The sequence below is a fragment of the Gossypium arboreum genome, chromosome 11 (assembly GCF_025698485.1).
Source record: "Gossypium arboreum isolate Shixiya-1 chromosome 11, ASM2569848v2, whole genome shotgun sequence".
Lineage (NCBI taxonomy): Eukaryota > Viridiplantae > Streptophyta > Magnoliopsida > Malvales > Malvaceae > Gossypium > Gossypium arboreum.
Window position 1 is genome coordinate 78,223,060 of NC_069080.1, and position 21,316 is coordinate 78,244,375.

A 21,316-nucleotide genomic window follows, 5' to 3' on the forward strand; every position below is an offset into this window, starting at 1 on the left:
ACAACACAGACATAAAAGTGGTCGTCTCTAAATCACCAGTCGAATAGTTCTTTTTAATGTGATATTAATCATCTGAAAACATGAACCATCTCTTTACATTCTAGCAATAAAACACATTCTAATCCATTGACTAATGCATCACTGAAAAATCATAAATTCATTACTTAATTGAAACTGAAGTCAAAACCAGAGCTTCGATTAATAATACCTTCAATTGCTTCAACTTTGCTAGGATGCTAGACCATTCAAACTTTCACAATTGGTATAACTTTATTAACAGAACAACTTTAATTCAAGATAACATCACCCATTTAAAATAAATCTAATAGGTATTTTTCTATATCATGCTTTCAAGAATATTAATTCTTCATTCAGACTACCCATCTATACACTCGTGAATGGACAAAATTCATTCTCTTAGTTGAGGACATAGTTAAATACATATAACTCAAATCACATCCTAACAAATCAGCTCATTCTGATAAAAACAGCTGAGTCGATCTCAACTATTGAATAACACATCTCAAAATGCTTTTTTCTTCATGCTATTAAAACATCTCAAGCAACAATCTTTCAAAATTCTCTTATTATGCCAATCAAAGGCCTTTACAATCGCATTAGCTCTAAGAAACAAAGACATCTCAATTGAATGCATTGACTTTAATCAACTTACTTGAGAAAGAAATCCATCATACGATTTGATTTTGTGCTTCCATCATTTATACCATTACCAAAGTCAATTCCTTACACGAAAATTAAAGAAATCCAGATACCTGAGTCACCACGCTTCTATGATCAAACCAGAAATACAACCATAATAGACATAGTTATCACAAGTCAAAGAACACTATTTCAAGATGAGACATGGTTGATAATTCAAAAAATAAGAATGATAGGAAAACCGAGATAAAGAAATCCAAGCTATAATACCACACTGGAAGTCCGAGAGTAAAACTCATAAGAAAATAACAGAGATCTTGATGATTCTTCAGAGAAAACTAGCAGAAAAACAATGCTTACCGGCTCTAGAATTCCATCATAACAGAGATAATATATTTTCCGTATTTATATAAAACAAAACCATAATCAGTAGAAACATAAGAATAGTCTCATTTTTTTTTACCACCAACTTTATTCCAACATATTAGAATAAAATTTCGAAGAGATAAAGAAATACCGATCATAAACTGACCAAACCAACAGGGCTTTCGTCTAACATCATAGTTAGCTAGCATTCTCGCAACATAAGAACTCCATCAGAAACTGACAATCCCACACATATCTCTGAGATAAAAGAATATATAGAATACCCAAAAAAGATCATCATATTCATTTCTACTGTAACTGTCACACACAGAGACGTCTTTACTACTCAAATATCATTTCTCTAACTAATTCTGTCATCATAAACCCCGTATTATTCCAGTCACTAATGAAAACCAATTCGGGAGAAATTTTAGCAAACATATCTTTATACTTCATACCTAATTGAGCCAATTAGCCAAGACTAACTTCATTTTTATCCGTGACATTACATAATTTGTATAATCTTTAAAACATTCTGATATCCTTCCAAAATTGTTTTCACTTTCCAAACTATTCTTATATCTGTATGCATTACTAATTATTTCACCACAAAACTCTTTAGTTTCACACTTATGGACTTATTCCACATGGTTCTTGTGAATTTTCATTATAAAGCAACATTGGTAAGGGGGTGAGGTTGTAAAGCCTTTAATTTGACTCTCATAAGTACACACATATGACTTAGCATTCATCACCAACATTATATCATCACAATTACATAATTCACTTCAAGCTAATTAATATACATAGTCATGTTACATGAACTTTTTAATTATCTTATTCAAATAAATGTACATAAACACACATTTCATCAATTTGAGTAAATTTACTTATCGTATTCACTTAATCAAATATGTTGGGCACATAACATCATATGCATGCCAAACAAACATGGATGGGCTTATCACCATATGAACTTTCATTTCATTCCACTTTTTACATTTCTCAACTTGTGGTTATCTCATTTCAGACATTAACACGTACATATCATGAAATTCTATTCATACCTTTCTCCAAATTTTGACACATCATAAGCACATTTCAATCATTTCAATATCATTATCAGTATTATTGAAAAATAACTTGATTGGAAGTCATCTCTGTCTTAACAAAACAATTTTGTTAGAGTTGGGAGATATCACACTATCATGAGTAGTAATATGACATGTATAGCTAGACTCACATTACCCATGTCCGATGCTGGGATAGGGTACGAAGCATTACCGGACTTAAACATAACCAATCATAAAAAATCGGGCCATAAAATTTCATCCAATTTAAAACCATTCATGCAGATGCATATCATCCTTATTACAAGCTTATGAGGCCCAAAACATACATTGGGGGTGGTTTGGGACTAAACCGAGAACTTTGGAGAACACAAAAAATTTTCATCAAAACAGGGGTCACACGCCCGTGTGGCTTGGGACACGCCCATATGGGTAGGTCATGTGGTCACACACACTCGTGTCCTTAGCCTGTGTAACTCTTTGTTTATGATGTCATGCACAATTAGGGGTCACACGGCCAAGTCACACGCCTGTGTCCCGTGGCCATGTCCCCAAGAAAATGGCTATTTACCAAGCCATTTGCCACCCTCATTTGCACACTCACATACACACTTTCAATGGCACTTAGCATGGCACAATTAAGCTACCAACACAACCATAATCAAGGCTTGAAAATATCAAAACAATTATTTACTATTCATAACAAAACTATCCACTTGAATCATTGTCACTAAATTATTTATATCTTGAGCTACAGAACTCTAACTTAAGATCCTCTTGATTTTTCTAAAACTAGACTCAAATATCTTCCTACCATAAAACTTTCAGAATTTATGGTTTAGCCAATAAGTACAGTTAATTCTTCAAATTCATCCCTGTTCTACTGTTTGACAATTTTGACCTTTCTTCACTAAAAATTAATTATCTCTTAGTATGGGATTCGGATGATGCTCCTGTTTGTTTCTCTTGAAAATAGACTCATTAAGAATTTAAAAATCCCCAAGTATGTTTATACAATTTTTAATGATTTTCCAAAGTCAGTACAAGGGAACCCAAAATTATTCTAACCTTGTCTCATAAAAATTCAAATATCTCATAAAATGAAATTCTTTTTCTTACACTGTTTCTTCTATGTAAAACTAGACTCAATAGGCTTTAATTTCATATTTATTCAACCTCTAATTTTATTTCCATAATTTTTGGTGATTTTTCAAAGTTATACTACTGTTGCTGTCCAAAACTGTTTTAATGCTAATTTTACTCTTTCATGATTCCCTTGTACTAACTTTCATTAACATACCATTATAAACCACATCTGTAACATCCCAATTTAGGGCCAAAACGGAACAGTGGTTTCGAAACCACAAACCGAGGTTGAAAAAAATTTATTTTGATTTAGTTTTAGTGTTTATATTATCATTGCATAATTGTGTGAAAATTTCGTTGCGAAATTTTATCGATTGGGAGTTTAATTTGACGTTTAAGACTAATTTGAAATAGGTGAAAAATGTGTATGTTCTAGTTCATAAAGTACTAGATTGAAATGGGGGTTTTAAGTAGAGGTCCTTAAATGGAAATTAGACCATTATACTTTATACGGACAAAAATTTGGACATGGATGGAATTTTTAGAAAGTTTAGTAGTAAGGGCATTTTGGTCATTTGTATATTAAATGAAATAAAATGGGAAAAATAACACAAAAATGTGTTCATCTTCATTTAAGCTTCGCCGAAACTTACATGTTCTCCATAGCTAGAGTTTTTCCAAGCTTTCAAGCTCAATAGTAAGTGCATTCAAGCCCTATTTTTAATGTTCTTTACATTTTTGAAATCCTCGTAGCTCGGTCTACCTATTTCTACCATTATTTCGAGTTAGGGTTTATGTTTAAAAATTTTCCCATGAATGATATACATGTATTTTGATTTTTTATGGTAGAATATGAATGTTTGAAGTTAGGAGAACGATCTTTTCTAAGCAATTTTTAACAAAAAACGAGCAAAACGGCATAATCGGTAAAAATACCTATTGTTCATAACTATGTGTTAGAGTGAGAATTTGATGTTGTCATAGAAGAGAAAAATGTTCAACATGTCATAAAACATAAGAATAAGGGCTGAAATTAAATTTCCGAGCCTAGGGGAAAAATCATAGTTATGTAAAAGTTAGGGGGCAAAAATGTAATTTTTCTATAATGAGATTTTTGGATAGAAATAAATAGTATGAGTGTTAAATGAGCTAAATATGTTATTATAGATCAAGAAAGGCGTCGAATCGACCTCGAATGGGAGAAAGAAAAGATTTTGGACTAAATTGCAAAAATTCTCATATTTTGCACCGAGGTAAGTTTGTATGTAAATAATACATTAACTTCATTTACATTCTTATATTTCAGCCTATTATATATATATTAGCTTATTCTGAAGCATAAATCGACTATTGAAAGAATGGAAATAAGTAATAGAGAGAGAAATACATTCGGAAAGATTGAATAATATAGATGGAATGTAGCTAGGTGACATGTATGGTGCTGAGTGCACATCATGTGTACAAGAGATCTACGAGATACTATGTTGTAGCTAGGTCAAATGTGTGATACGGGATGTACCCTGTAACACCCCTAACTCGTGACCGACGCCGGTGTCGGACACGAGGGGTTAACGAGACAAATCCTCTTAAAGTACCGACCAATTTGGCATTTCTGGACAGGCTGGAAAACTGCGTCACCGTCGCCTTAAAAATCATATCTCGAGTTCCAAAACTCGGAAACTGGTTTCGTAAATTTTCCCTGAATTTAGACTCATATAACCATCCATGGATTTATTTTTATAATTTTTGGTTGGGCCAATTGGTACAGTTTATTAGTTAAAGTCACCCATGTTACAGGGATCGACTGCTCTGACCTCCGCGCGTTACAACTTGAATATCTTTTGTACAGGGCTTTAATACTGGTGCCGTTTGCTTCTAATGAAACTAGACTCAAAATGGAATCTGTACATATAAGGCATGACTCTAATTCTTTCTGTATAATTTATGGTAAATTTTCAAAGTCGCGACAGGGAACCCAGAAATCGTTCTGGTCCTGTCTCACGAGAACTTTAATATTTCCCAGTATACTGCTCATATGGTCGTTTCGTTTCGTCCATATAAAATAGATTCATCAAGGTTCAGTTCCATAATTTACTCACTATTTAATTCTACTTCTACTATTTTTAGTGATTTTTCAATCTCATCTCACTGCTGCTGTCCGCAACAGTTACTGCAGTAGACTATGCCAATTTCATGAATTTTTCCTTGGCCTTAATCATCCATCATACATGACACAAATTATGGCCACCTTAACAAAATTTGAGTTTCTAAGACTCGTGGCTATAGGTTCTAGCATCCCACTCGACGACCACATAGGCCATTTTCACATGGCTTAAAGTTTACAACCCACAATTCGACAAAATATAATAGCCTATACATGCCAAATGTTCTTCAACAACAAAAAAACAATACCACAAGATTTCAGCCGGTGTGATGACTTCAACGACGGTTCCGAGCACGCAAAAATACGAGTCCAAGAGACCTAAAATGGGTGACAAGAAAACACCGAGTGAGTTTACAACTCAGTAAGTCATAAGCATTCGTCAATCCAATCGATAAAGTTACTACTACATGTACAACAAATGAGGCTAGGTACTCGTCCATATCGAATCTATACCATAATACCTCGAACCTTTCGGTCCAATCTCGTACCAATTCATACATCCGCATTTCATATTCTACACAACAAGATAATCAAGCATTTTTACACATTAACTCAATTTCCAGCACAACCATACAATTTCAATCATCACATAGATTTAAGGCTTACCAAATTCAACCCCGAGCATGAACATATTTTCTATTCGTCAAGAGCTCGAGGTACTTACCCGATCCGCTGTCCGGGATTAACTCGATTATGTCGCACACTCAGTGCCAATTGTAATACAAGAGCATATAGTGAATCCGCACACTTAGTGCTATATATTTTCAGCTCGCACACTTAGTGCTATATAATTTTCAGCTCGCACACTTAGTGCTATATAATCAAACTCGCACACTTAGTGCTGTACAATTTTAAACCCGCACACTTAGTGCCAATCTTGTCACCGTGTCCATTTATACCCGCACACTTAGTGCCGAGACCAATACCTTATGCATTTTGCTGCCTTTATACATTCAACAATGGCATCATTCCATACACATACATTTCCATTTACACATCAATTCATTTAAACACAATTGTGTATATATTATGGTCATTTACATCAACACCAAATATATGCTTAATGACTTACCTTATATTGGATGAAACGATTTCCAATCGACTACTCGATTATCTTTCCTTTGCCTTTGCTTGATTCTCCACCTCTAGCTTCTTGAGCTAAATTTAACAAATAAATTGGTTTTATCAATTGAGCATCGGAAGAGGAATTCAAGATGCCTAGCCAATATATAAATATCTACTCATTAGGCATCAAAGTCGCATATGTACAAAATCATGAATCGAACTCAACACCTTAGTTAGTATTCCTCTTAACCGAATTTTCTAAGCCAAGAATAGGCATCAATATGCTTGCCTCTAACCGAATGCATGCACACCAATTTCCCCTCATGTGGCCGAATATGCATGTCCATGTTGAGGCCGATTATGCACTTAATACCACACAAAACAGCATGCATTTTACTAACTAACGATTACATATTGTAGCTCAATACACATCTCTCATGTACTACATAACCGAAAACATCATCCCTAGCAAATATATACCTTGAAATAGTATATATGTCATACCAATTCATCATGTGCAAACACATATTCAAAGCTCAAATCTTACCTACCATGCAACATGCATGAATCATACTTGTGGATATACCATGACCGAATACATCACAACACCATCATTTTGGTCATGATTAAGCAAAGAACTTAATGTCTCACTCAAAAATACTAAAAAGAAAGTCCAAGAGCCATCAATCCCCATCACGTACACCATTAACAAGCTTCATATTTAACATGCAATGGCATTAACACAAAATCCACCTTGGCCAAATACCATTTCCATGGCATAACAAGGATTTGAACCATGGCTAACATGCACATCAAGTTAGCAACCAAAACAAGCATGAATCTCATGACACAACCTCAAACATACCTTAATCTTGATGCAAGTATAGCCAAATCCCTTCTAGTTCTCTTCTAAACCAAGCATGAAGCAAAAATCCTCCCTTTTCCTTAGTATTTTCGGCCAAAGAAGAGAAAATGGATGAACAAAATTTTCTTTTCTCTTCCACAATGCACGCAAGGGGGGTTTCACTCACACACACACACATTTTTTTTCTTTCTTTATTACCCATACTCATTTGTTTATTGTTTCTCCTAGTGCACCAACAAAACATGTTTCATGACATGTTTAGCCCATGATTCCTTGTCATGGCGGCCACTTCATGTTAGGAGGGAAATTTGACATGCAAATCCTTATTTTTGCATGTATTATCAACTAGTCATCCTACATTTCCCCATCATACTTTCAATGTTTACTACTAGGCCCTTTCTAGTGAAATTCACATTTATAACTCTAAATCGAAACATCAAAAATGTCACACATGAATTAACACATATTATAGGCATCAAAATAAATTATAAATTATTTTTTATGCCTCGATTTTGTGGTCCCGAAACCACATCCCGACTAGGGTCAATTTTGGGATGTCACAACTCTCCCCACTTAGAAATTTTCGTCCCAAAATCTTACCGTAAATAGGCTCGGTATCGCTCTCTCATAGAGTCCTCAAGTTCCCAAGTGGCTTCTTCAATTCCGTGTTTATGCCACAACACTTTCACTAATGGGATTTTCTTGTTTCGTAGCTTTTACTTCACGCATCGAATGCGAACCGCTCTTCTTCATAACTCAAATTAGGTGAACCTCGACCTCGGATGGAGTAATTACGTGCGTCGGTCGACCTATATCGTCAAGCATCGAAACATGGAAAACGTTGTGAATCTTTTCGAGCTCGGGGTAAAATTAATCGATGCGCTCTCGCCCAACTCGTTCAGATACTTCATACGGACCGATGAACCTCGGACTCAATTTGCCCTTATGGCCAAATCTAAGCACCTTCTTCCGTGAGACTTTGAGAAATACCTTGTCTCCAACCCGATATTCAATGTCTTTCCTTTTCAAATCCGATATGACTTTTGGCGATCCGTAGCAGCCTTCAAACTTTCACGAATCACTCGAACTTTTGCTCGGCATCCTTAACCAAATCAACCTCAAGAATTTACCTTCACTAAGTTCACCCGAATAATGGGTACGGCATTTACGACCGTATAAAGCCTCGTAAGGCGCCATCTTAATACTTGATTGAAAGCTATTATTGTGCGAATTCAATCAAAGGCGATACCGCTTCCATGAACCACTAAACTCAAGGATACAACATCTCAACATATCCTCGAGTATTTGAATTATCCGTTCGGATTGACCATCGGTTTGGGGTGAAAGCGGTCTTGAAATGCAACTTGGTACCCAAAGCTTCTTGAAATTTCTTCCAAAATCGCGAGGTAAATCTCGGATCTCTATCCGACACAATAGAAATCGAGACCGTGTAATCTCACAACTGAGAAACGCGTACAATTCGGCTAGTTTATCCAATGAAAAATCCGACGCGGGGATAAAGTGAGCCGACTTAGTCGACCTAACAACAACCCAAATCGCATCCTTCTTATTAGTCGACAATGGCGGCCGGACACAAAGTCCATTGTGACTCGATCCTATTTCCACTCGGGTATCGTGATCGGTGAAGCAATCTGAAGGCACTTGATGTTCCGCTTTCACTTGTTGACATATTAAACATCTCAAACAAAGTCGGAGATGTCCCGTTTCATACCATGCCACCAAAACCGACGTTTCAAATCGTTGTACATCTTCGTACTCCCGGGTGGATTGCCATTCGGCTACAAAGGGCTTCGTTCAAAATTATTGGAATAAGTTCAATTCTTTGGGACACACAGACGACTTCGAACCTCAAACAATCGTCATCATCGATTTGAAATTCCGAGTCCTTGTTCGAACACACTCATCCCGCTTTGCAACCAACTCATCGTCGACTTTACGAGCTTCACGAATTTGACGATCAATAATGGTTTGGCTTTCAATTCAGCTACTAACACATTGTCGGGTAGGATAGATAAGTGTACATTCATCGCTCATAAAGCAAATAGTGATTTTCGCTTAAGGCATCCGCAACCACATTAGCCCTTCCCGGGTGATAATCAATGACGAGCTCATAATCTTTTAACAACTCGAGCCATCGCCTTTGTCGCAGATTTAAGTCTCTTTGGGTCATCAAATATTTGAGACTTTTGTGATCCGAATACACGTGGCACTTCTCACCAAATAAGTAATGTCGCCATATCTTTAAGGCGAATACGATGGCAGCCAATTCGAGATCATGGGTCGGGTAATTTTTCTCATGTGGCTTTAATTGCCTCGACGCATAGGCCACAACTCGCCCTTCTTGCATCAATACGCAACCCAACCCAAGTAGGGATGCGTCACTATAAATGACAAACTCTTTGCCCGATTCGGGTTGCACTAGAATTGGGGCTTCAATAATAAGCTTTCAGTTGATCGAAACTTTTCGACATTTCTCCGTCCATTCGAACTTAACATCCTTTTGGAGTAGCCGTCATTGGCGTGGCTATTGTCGAGAAACCTTTACAAATCGTCGGTAATAACCGCAAGCCCCAAAAGCTCCTAACTTCGGTAACATTCCTTGGTGGTTTCCAATCGACTATGGCGAAATTTTGTTCGGGTCCACCACGATATTCGTCACGGACACCACGTGCCCCAAAAGCTAACCTCTTTCAACCAAAATTCACATTTATGAACTTTGCGTATAATCGCTTATCTCGTAAGATTTGCAACACTAGCCTCAAGTGTTCAAGATGCTCGATTTCATCTCGAATAGACCAAAATGTCATCGATAAATACAACTACGAACCGATCCAAGTATGGCCTGAAAATTCTATTCATTAAATCCATAAACACCGCAGGGCATTAGTGAGCCCAAACGGCATCACCAAGAATTAAATAGTGACCGTACCTCGTTCTAAAAGCGGTTTTGGGTATGTCCGATTCTCGACCCTCAACCGATAGTACCCGACCTCAAATCTATCTTTAAAAACACCGAGGCTCCCTTTATTTGATCAAACAAATCGTCAATTCGTGGCAATGGATATTTATTCTTTATCGTCACTTTATTGAGTTGACGATAGTCGATGCACAACCTCATGGTTCCGTCCTTCTTCTTCACAAACAATACAAAGCGCCCCATGGAGAAAAACTCGGTCGAGCGAAACCTCTATCCGTCAATTCTTGCAATTGAACCTTCAATTCCTTTAATTCCGTTAATGCCATACGATACGGGGCTATTGAAATCGGCGTAGTACCGGTACAACCGATGCGAATTCCACTTCTCGAACCGGTGGCAATCCGGTAACTCCTCGGAAAAACATCCGAATACTCACAAACCACTGGTACCGATTCGAGTTTCCTTTCCGTCTCTTTACTTCCAAACACATACGCAAGGTATGTTTCACACCCTTTTCACATACCTCCGAGCGGTCATAGAAGATATTATCGGCGGCGCCTTTTAAATCAAGAGACTCGACTCGGACTACCTCATTATTTGCACTCCTCAAATCAATGGTTTTTCTTTTGCGATCCACCATTGCATCATGTACAATCACCAATCCATACCAAGAATAACATCGAATTCATTAAATGGTAGAAGCATCGATCGGTAGGAAAAGAGATTCTCGAATTGTTAGGGGCATCTCTTGCACACTTTATCAACGAGCACGTATTGACCCAAAGGGTTTGACACTGAATTACGAACTCGAGAGACTCAACAGTAGAGTCTTCTTGGATGCTAAGGTTTCACGTACATATGAGTGAGTAGAGCCGGGTCAATCAATGCAATCACAATAGTATCAAAGAGAGTAAAAGTACCAAAGATAACGTCGGGGAGGATGCCTCCTCTCGTGCGCGGGATGGCATATGCTCTAGCAGAGTACGGGTCTCGGATCGGACAGCCAGTATTAGAGGCTCCTCTCGATTACCACCCCTACCTCCGAGAGATTCTCGGGGCCTACCTCCACCGTCGTTCCACTAGGTCTTGCACCTTGCGTCTTATTCCTCTCATCTAGCTCCGTGCAATCTCTAATGAAGTGGTCCTTGAACCGCATCCATAACAGCCCTATTAATGACTTACCCCAACATTCACCTAGGTGTCGTCTTCCACATTGGGGGCATTCAGTCTCTCTTGACGATTATTGCCCACACTAGCTACTGAAGTAGCTCGAGTCCGTCGATGGTGGGCTCTAATGGAAATTCCAGCAATCGTCCTCGACTTCATCGGTGTCCTCCTGAACCTCTTTACAGCCGAGAACGGAGCTTTACTCGTCGATCTTTTACGGTAATCTCTTGCTTCAAATTTAGCCTTCTTCTTCTCCTTCCCAAGTTCTTCCGCCTTGCGTGCTCGTTCGACTAGTGTCACGAACTCCTTTATCTCCAAAATTCCCACTAGTAACTTTAACTCTTCATTCAATCCTTCTTCAAATCTTTTGCACATCGCAACCTCATCAGCCACACACTCCGAGCATACCGACTAAGTCTTACGAACTCATGTTCATATTCGAGATCTGGTCATCCGCCTTGCTTGAGTTCCAAGAATTCCTTACGCTTCGATCGATGAACCGTTGACTAATGTATTTCTTTCGAAATTGGATTGGAAGAAATCCCAAGTAACTCGTTCATTTGGGACTATGGAAATTAAAGTCCTCCACCAATAGTAAGTGAGTCTCAAACAAGGATATAGCACACTTAAGACATTCGTCGGGTGTGCATGACGATCATCTAACACTCTAATGGTGTTATCGAGCGAACTCGGCCTTTTCGGCATCATCAAGAACTATGGCCTTGAACTCCTCCCCTACGCTTCCTAATCAAGTCCACGGTGGTTTACTCAGCCTCACAGATCGATGAATCGGAGGCATTACGGGCTCTTGGGGTGGAGTATTTAAATTCGGGAATGGTTGGACAGCCGGGTTGGTTCGGGCATATTCGCGACCCACTCATTCATCATGGTGAAGAAGGCTTGTTTCGCCCTTCATTTTGATTATTCATGGATGATGAGGCTCAACAGGCGGTGTCCCTTGCGCGGAGCAGCCGCTACACTTTCAACGTCATCCGCCAAGGGTCTCTCTACCCCGGGTTCCATTTACTAATCAAAACAAAAATTTCAACCGTCAGAAGTCATCACATTTTTAAGCACTAACAATTTGGCATGTATAGCTAGACTCACACGCGCTATGGTAGTCCTAGAACCTACTAAACCATAGCTCTGATACCAATAAAATTGTAACACCCCTAACTCGTGACCGACGCCGGTGTCGGACACGAGGGGTTAACGAGACAAATCCTCTTAAAGTACCGACCAATTTGGCATTTCTGGACAGGCTGGAAAACTGCGTCACCGTCGCCTTAAAAATCATATCTCGAGTTCCAAAACTCGGAAACTGGTTTCGTAAATTTTCCCTGAATTTAGACTCATATAACCATCCATGGATTTATTTTTATAATTTTTGGTTGGGCCAATTGGTACAGTTTATTAGTTAAAGTCACCCATGTTACAGGGATCGACTGCTCTGACCTCCGCGCGTTACAACTTGAATATCTTTTTGTACAGGGCTTTAATACTGGTGCCGTTTGCTTCTAATGAAACTAGACTCAAAATGGAATCTGTACATATAAGGCATGACTCCTAATTCTTTCTGTATAATTTATGGTAAATTTTCAAAGTCGCGACAGGGAACCCAGAAATCGTTCTGGTCCTGTCTCACGAGAACTTTAATATTTCCCAGTATACTGCTCATATGGTCGTTTCGTTTCGTCCATATAAAAATAGATTCATCAAGGTTCAGTTCCATAATTTAATCACTATTTAATTCTACTTCTACTATTTTTAGTGATTTTCAATCTCATCTCACTGCTGCTGTCCGCAACAGTTACTGCAGTAGACTATGCCAATTTCATGAATTTTTCCTTGGCCTTAATCATCCATCATACATGACACAAATTATGGCCACCTTAACAAAATTTGAGTTTCTAAGACTCGTGGCTATAGGTTCTAGCATCCCACTCGGCGACCACATAGGCCATTTTCACATGGCTTAAAGTTTACAACCCACAATTCGACAAAATATAATAGCCTATACATGCCAAATGTTCTTCAACAACAAAAAACAATACCACAAGATTTCAGCCGGTGTGATGACTTCAACGACGGTTCGAGCACGCAAAAATACGAGTCCAAGAGACCTAAAATGGGTGACAAGAAAACACCGAGTGAGTTTACAACTCAGTAAGTCATAAGCATTCGTCAATCCACTGATAAAGTTACTACTACATGTACAACAAATGAGGCTAGGTACTCGTCCATATCGAATCTATACCATAATACCTCGAACCTTTCGGTCCAATCTCGTACCAATTCATACATCCGCATTTCATATTCTACACAACAAGATAATCGAAGCATTTTTACACATTAACTCAATTTCCAGCACAACCATACAATTTCAATCATCACATAGATTTAAGGCTTACCAAATTCAACCCCGAGCATGAACATATTTTCTATTCGTCAAGAGCTCGAGGTACTTACCCGATCCGCTGTCCGGGATTAACTCGATTATGTCGCACACTCAGTGCCAATTGTAATACAAGAGCATATAGTGAATCCGCACACTTAGTGCTATATATTTTCAGCTCGCACACTTAGTGCTATATAATTTTCAGCTCGCACACTTAGTGCTATATAATCAAACTCGCACACTTAGTGCTGTACAATTTTAAACCCGCACACTTAGTGCCAATCTTGTCACCGTGTCCATTTATACCCGCACACTTAGTGCCGAGACCAATACCTTATGCATTTTGCTGCCTTTATACATTCAACAATGGCATCATTCCATACACATACATTTCCATTTACACATCAATTCATTTAAACACAATTGTGTATATATTATGGTCATTTACATCAACACCAAATATATGCTTAATGACTTACCTTATATTGGATGAAACGATTTCCAATCGACTACTCGATTATCTTTCCTTTGCCTTTGCTTGATTCTCCACCTCTAGCTTCTTGAGCTAAATTTAACAAATAAATTGGTTTTATCAATTGAGCATCGGAAGAGAATTCAAGATGCCTAGCCAATATATAAATATCTACTCATTAGGCATCAAAGTCGCATATGTACAAAATCATGAATCGAACTCAACACCTTAGTTAGTATTCCTCTTAACCGAATTTTCTAAGCCAAGAATAGGCATCAATATGCTTGCCTCTAACCGAATGCATGCACACCAATTTCCCCTCATGTGGCCGAATATGCATGTCCATGTTGAGGCCGATTATGCACTTAATACCACACAAAAACAGCATGCATTTTACTAACTAACGCATTACATATTGTAGCTCAATACACATCTCTCATGTACTACATAACCGAAAACATCATCCCTAGCAAATATATACCTTGAAATAGTATATATGTCATACCAATTCATCATGTGCAAACACATATTCAAAGCTCAAATCTTACCTACCATGCAACATGCATGAATCATACTTGTGGATATACCATGACCGAATACATCACAACACCATCATTTTGGTCATGATTAAGCAAAGAACTTAATGTCTCACTCAAAAATACTAAAAAGAAAGTCCAAGAGCCATCAATCCCCATCACGTACACCATTAACAAGCTTCATATTTAACATGCAATGGCATTAACACAAAATCCACCTTGGCCAAATACCATTTCCATGGCATAACAAGGATTTGAACCATGGCTAACATGCACATCAAGTTAGCAACCAAAACAAGCATGAATCTCATGACACAACCTCAAACATACCTTAATCTTGATGCAAGTATAGCCAAATCCCTTCTAGTTCTCTTCTAAACCAAGCATGAAGCAAAAATCCTCCCTTTTCCTTAGTATTTTCGGCCAAAGAAGAGAAAAATGGATGAACAAAATTTTCTTTTCTCTTCCACAATGCACGGCAAGGGGGTTTCACTCACACACACACATTTTTTTTCTTTCTTTATTACCCATACTCATTTGTTTATTGTTTCTCCCTAGTGCACCAACAAAACATGTTTCATGACATGTTTAGCCCATGATTCCTTGTCATGGCGGCCACTTCATGTTAGGAGGGAAATTTGACATGCAAATCCCTTATTTTTGCATGTATTATCAACTAGTCATCCTACATTTCCCCATCATACTTTCAATGTTTACTACTAGGCCCTTTCTAGTGAAATTCACATTTATAACTCTAAATCGAAACATCAAAAATGTCACACATGAATTAACACATATTATAGGCATCAAAATAAATTATAAATTATTTTTTTATGCCTCAGTTTTGTGGTCCCGAAACCACATCCCGACTAGGGTCAATTTTGGGATGTCACATACCCCATGTAGACAAGAGAGCTACGGGAGAGATAAATGTAGCTGGGTCGCATGTGTGATCCCAAGTGAAGGACACCATGTAAACAAGAGAGCTACGGGACTAAGTGCTCACCATGTGCACAAGAGAGCCGAATTATATGAAATATGATGGGTGGAGCTGTATGCTGAAACCACCAAGTATCGAGAATTGTTTCGAAGTGTTCAACGGGATGATTTTTCGGTGACATTGTAACCATGGACCTATACTTGTGATGTATGAAATGTGGTGAAAATGAATTGTGATATGTATGCTAAAATGAGGTTAATACAAAGAAAGTGTGAAAGAGTGAATTTACAATAATACTGTTTTGGATAGTCGCATTTATGAGAATTTAAAAAATCACCAAAAATAGTAGGAATTTAATTAGAGGCTGAATGAGATATTAAATTAAAGCTTAATGAGTATATTCTCATGTAAGAGAAACAGGGCAAGTAAAGAAGCTCTATATTTTGAGATATTTATATTTGTGTGTGACTTGTGCAGAATGACTATCTGATCCCCTGTTCTGACTTTGATAAATCATTAAAAATTGTAAAACAATAATTAAGAAATATAGTTTATATGCATAGATTCCTTATTGAGTCTAATTTTAAATGAAAGAAATTTCATGGCTATTTGACATTTGTACTAGGAGAGAATCAGTTTGTAGTGAACAGAGGTCAGATCCGTCGAGCTATATAATAGGGGAAACTTTAACTAATAAACTGTACTAATTGGCTGGCCCAAAAATTTTAGAAACATTTTAGTAAGAATTAATATGAGTCTAGCTTCAGGAAACTTTTACAGATTTGAATTTTGAGTTTTGTAACTCTAGTTATGATTTATTTAGTGAACATGACGCAGGAGAGACAGCTTGAACAAAGTGGAGTAAATAGTGAAATTAAAAGTAGATACACTTGAGTTATTGTGTTAACATATTAGATTCTTTAATTATTATTTATATACTTACTTACTAAGCTATAAGCTTACTTTCTTTTCTCTCTTTTGTCTTATAGTGTCGTCCAACTTGCACAGGAGTTAAGGATCGTTGAAGATCTGCCCGCACTATCAATACTTTTGGGTATTTGAACTAAACATTTTGAATTATGGCATGTATAGTAGGTTTTGTTATTTTGTTACGTGTCATAATTGCCTAGGTTTAAAATATTGGTTACAGTATTTGACCAATTATTTTGTACAAAGCCATTGAAGTTGGCTAATATTGTTCAAGACATATGTTATAATGATACATTATCTAATTGGATGACATATTTCTATCTCGATTTTGTTTAATGGTATGTGTTATGTTCTGGAATACCTCGTACCCTGTTTCGGTGTTAAACACGGGTAAGGGGCGTTACATGTAATGGTATCAGAGCTATAGTTTAGTAGGTTCTCGGACTAATATAGTGTGTGTAAAAGTCTAGCTATACATGCCATAAATATATTGTGATAGTGTGGTGACTCCTGATTATTCTAAACTGTGTTTTGTTTTAATATAGTAATGGATCCCGATGGAACTGCGGCTGATGATGCTGCTAGTAATGCGCCAACTCCAGCACAGGGGACCGTGCCTGTAGAAAGTAGACCTGAGACATTGAGACAAGGAGATGAGGCTCGGGATGCCTTTCTCCAAATGATGAACAATTGGTATACTGAGTTTATTCGAGCAAACCCAAATGCTCAACCTCCTCCACCCCCTCCCATACCTCAGACGGTTCCCGTAATTGCTCAAGGCATAGATTCGGTAAGAATGAACAAGCCTCAGGTCGATAAGATTCGAAAACAAGAGGCCGAAGAGTTCAGAGAAAAGATCGATGATGATCCCGAGAAAGCGGAGTTCTAGCTTGAAAATTCCACCCGTGTATTTGATGAGCTCTCATGTACACCCGAGGAGTGCTTAAAGTGTGCTGTATCACTTTTGAGAGATTCAGCCTACCATTGGTGGAAGACTTTGGTAGCAGTGGTGCCAAAAGAAAGGGTTACTTGGGATTTCTTCCAGGAAGAATTCAGAAAGAAATACATAAGTCAGTGATTTATTGATCAAAAACGGAAGGAGCTCCTTGAATTGAAGCAGGGCAAGATGTCTGGGGCAGAGTATGAATGCAAATTTGTAAGACTCAGCAAGTATGCCCAGGAATGTGTGTCCACCGAGGCTATTATGTGCAAAAGATTTGAGGATGGACTTAATGAGGACATTAAAGTGCTTGTGGGAATTCTGGAGCTGAAAGAATTTGTAGTATTGGTTGATCGAGCTCTTAAAGCCGAAGAATTAAACAAAGAAAGAAGAAAAGCTGCCATTGAGGCCCGAGATGCCAAAAAGAGGCTGATAAGCAAGTCATTTCAATCTCAATCAAAGAGATCCAAAAAGACAAACCCTCGAATGACAGTTTCAGCTGAGGATTCACACCGAGATCGTGGTAGGGCATATTCAGGGTCTAAAGCTCAAGCTACTTCAGTGGCAAGTGTGGGTAATGTGCGGTCTAGAAATCCCGAATGTCAGCAATGTGGCAAGCAACATTATGGTGAGTGTTGGGGAAATGAATGAGCTTGTTTCAGGTGTGGTTCTCACGAGCATTTTATCAGAGACTGTCCGGAGAAAGTTAAAGAAGAAAAATTTTAGAGTACTAGGCAGAGTACTACTGCTAGCAGAGGTAGACCACCGAGAAATACTAGAAGTGGAGCTAGCAATAAAACTGTAATGAAAGATTCAGGGGCGAGATCAGAAGCTAGAGCACCTGCTAGAGCTTATGCTATATGTGCTCAAAAGGATGCATCATCTCCCGATATGATTACTGGTACATTTTCTCTTTATGATACTATTGTTATTGCATTGATTGATCCCGGGTCTACTCATTCCTATATTTGTATGAATTTAGTATCTAATAAGAAGTTTCCTGTTGAGTTTACTGAGTTTACGATTAAAGTGTCGAACCCCTTAGGCCAATATGTGCTAGTTGATAAGGTTTGCAAGAATTGCCCATTAATGATTCAAGGTCACTGTTTTTCGGCTAATCTGATGCTATTACCATTTGATGAGTTTGACGTTATTTTGGGAATAGACTGGTTGACATTGTATGATGCCAAGGTAGATTGTAAACAAAAAACACTAAATTTGAAATATGAAAATGGTGAAATTCTATGGGTTGAAACAGATGAATCAAATAAATTGCCTATGGCGATTTCGCACATGTCTGCACAGAAATACATGAGGAAAGGGTGTGAAGCTTATCTGGCCTATGTAATGAATACTGAGCTGTCTAAATTGAAGCTTGAATCAGTACCGATAGTCTGTGAATTTTCAGATGTATTTCCAGAGGAATTGCCTAGATTGCCTCCGAACAGAGAGATAGAGTTTGCCATTGATTTGTTGCCAGGGACTGCATCGATCTCGATTGCTCCATATAGAATGGCTCCGACTAAATTAAAAGAATTGAGGGCTCAGTTGCAAGAGTTAACAACAAGGGATTTGTGAGACCGAGTTTCTCTCCCTGGGGTGCTCCTGTATTGTTTGTAAAGAAGAAGGATGGCTCAATGAGGCTTTGCATTGATTATTGTCAGCTCAATAAGGTGACTATAAAGAACAAGTACCCGTTGCCAAGGACTAATGATTTATTCGATCAGTTAAAGGGGGTAATGGTGTTTTCAAAGATCGATTTGAGGTCCGGTTACTACCAGTTGAGAGTTAAGGAGTCGGATGTGCCGAAAACTGCCTTTAGGACAAGGTATGGACATTATGAGTTCCTTATGATGCCTTTCAGCTTAACAAATGCTCCAGCTATATTTATGGACTTGATGAACCGAATCTTTCGGCCATATTTGGATAAGTTTGTAGTAGTGTTCATAGATGACATTCTAATTTATTCTCCGGATGAGTCTGAGCACGCCAAACACTTGAGAACCATATTGTAGATCTTGAGAGAAAAGAAATTATTCACTAAGTTTAGTAAAAGTGAGTTCTGGCTTCATGAAGTTATATTTTTGGGACATATAGTCTCAGGTGATGGTATTCGGGTGGATCCAAGCAAAATTTCCTCGATCATTGATTGGAAACCGCCAAAGGATGTATCCGAGGTTATAAGCTTTTTAGGCTTGGCCGGGTATTATAGATGTTTTGTCGAGGGATTTTCGATGATTGCCTCTCCTATGACTAAGTTGCTGCAAAAGAATGTTAAGTTTGAATGGACTGATAAATGTCAGCAGAGTTTTGAAAAGCTGAAAGCACGATTGACTGAAGCACCAATTTTAGTATAGCCCGAGCCAGGGAAGGAGTTCATAATTTATAGTGATGCATCATTGACAGGCCTTGGATGTGTGCTGATGCAAGAGGGTAAAGTGGTAGCTTATGCCTCGAGACAGTTAAAACCGCATGAGAAGAACTATCTTACACATGATTTGGAATTGGCCGCTATTGTCTTTGCCTTGAAGATCTGACGACATTATTTGTTTGGTGAAAAATGCCAAATTTTTACCAATCACAAAAGTTTGAAGTGAATCAAAAGGATTTGAATCTGTGATAGTAGAGATGGCTTGAATTATTGAAGGATTATGAGTTAATGATTGATTATCATCCGGGAAAAGTGAATGTAGTTGCTGACGCCTTGAGCAGGAAATCTCTTTTTACTTTGAGAGCCATGAATATGAGGTTAGCATTGTCTGATGATGGGTCAATCTTGACAGAGATGAGGGTTAAACTGTTATTTCTCCAGCAAATTTGTGATGCTCAAAAGAACGATAGTGAGTTGTGAACCAAGAGAATTCAGTGCGAATCAGGTTACGACTCAGATTTTTGAGTTGGACCGGATGACTGTTTGATGTTTCGAGATAGGATATGTGTACCGAAAAATGATGAATTGATTCAGAAAATATTACATGAGGCGCACAGTGGCTGTTTGTCGGTTCACCCTGGTAGCACAAAAATGTATAATGATTTAAAGAAGTTGTATTGGTGGCGAGGTATGAAAAGGGACATTTCTGAATTTGTAACCAAGTGTTTGATCTGTAAACAAGTAAAAGCTGAGCATCAAGTGCCTTTAGGATTACTCCAACCGGTAATGGTACCTGAGTGGAAATGGGATAGGATTACCATTGATTTTGTAACCGGTTTGCCTCTGACTCCTAAAAAGAAGGATGCTATCTGGGTAGTGGTTGATAGGTTAACAAAGTCGGCTCACTTTATACCAGTACGTTCCGATTACTCACTTGATAAATTAGCTGAATTATATATTGCTGAAATTGTGAGGTTGCACAGGGTACTTATGTCTATAATATCAGATAAAGATTCGAGGTTTACCTCGAGATTCTGGAAAAAGTTACAAGAAGCTTTGGGTAAAAATTTGAATTTTAGTACCGCATTTCATCCACAAACAGATGGTCAGTCAGAAATAGTAATCCAGGTACTCGAAGATATGCTTAGATGCTGTGTTTTAGAATTTGAAGGCAGTTGGGAGAAATATCTATCTTTGGTTAAATTTGCCTACAATAACAATTTTCAGTCAAGTATACAGATGGCACCATACGAAGCCTTGTATGGTCACAAGTGTCGGACTCCTTTATATTGGACCGAACTTAGTGAGAAACAGATTCACAAAGTTGATTTAGTTAAAGAAACCAAAG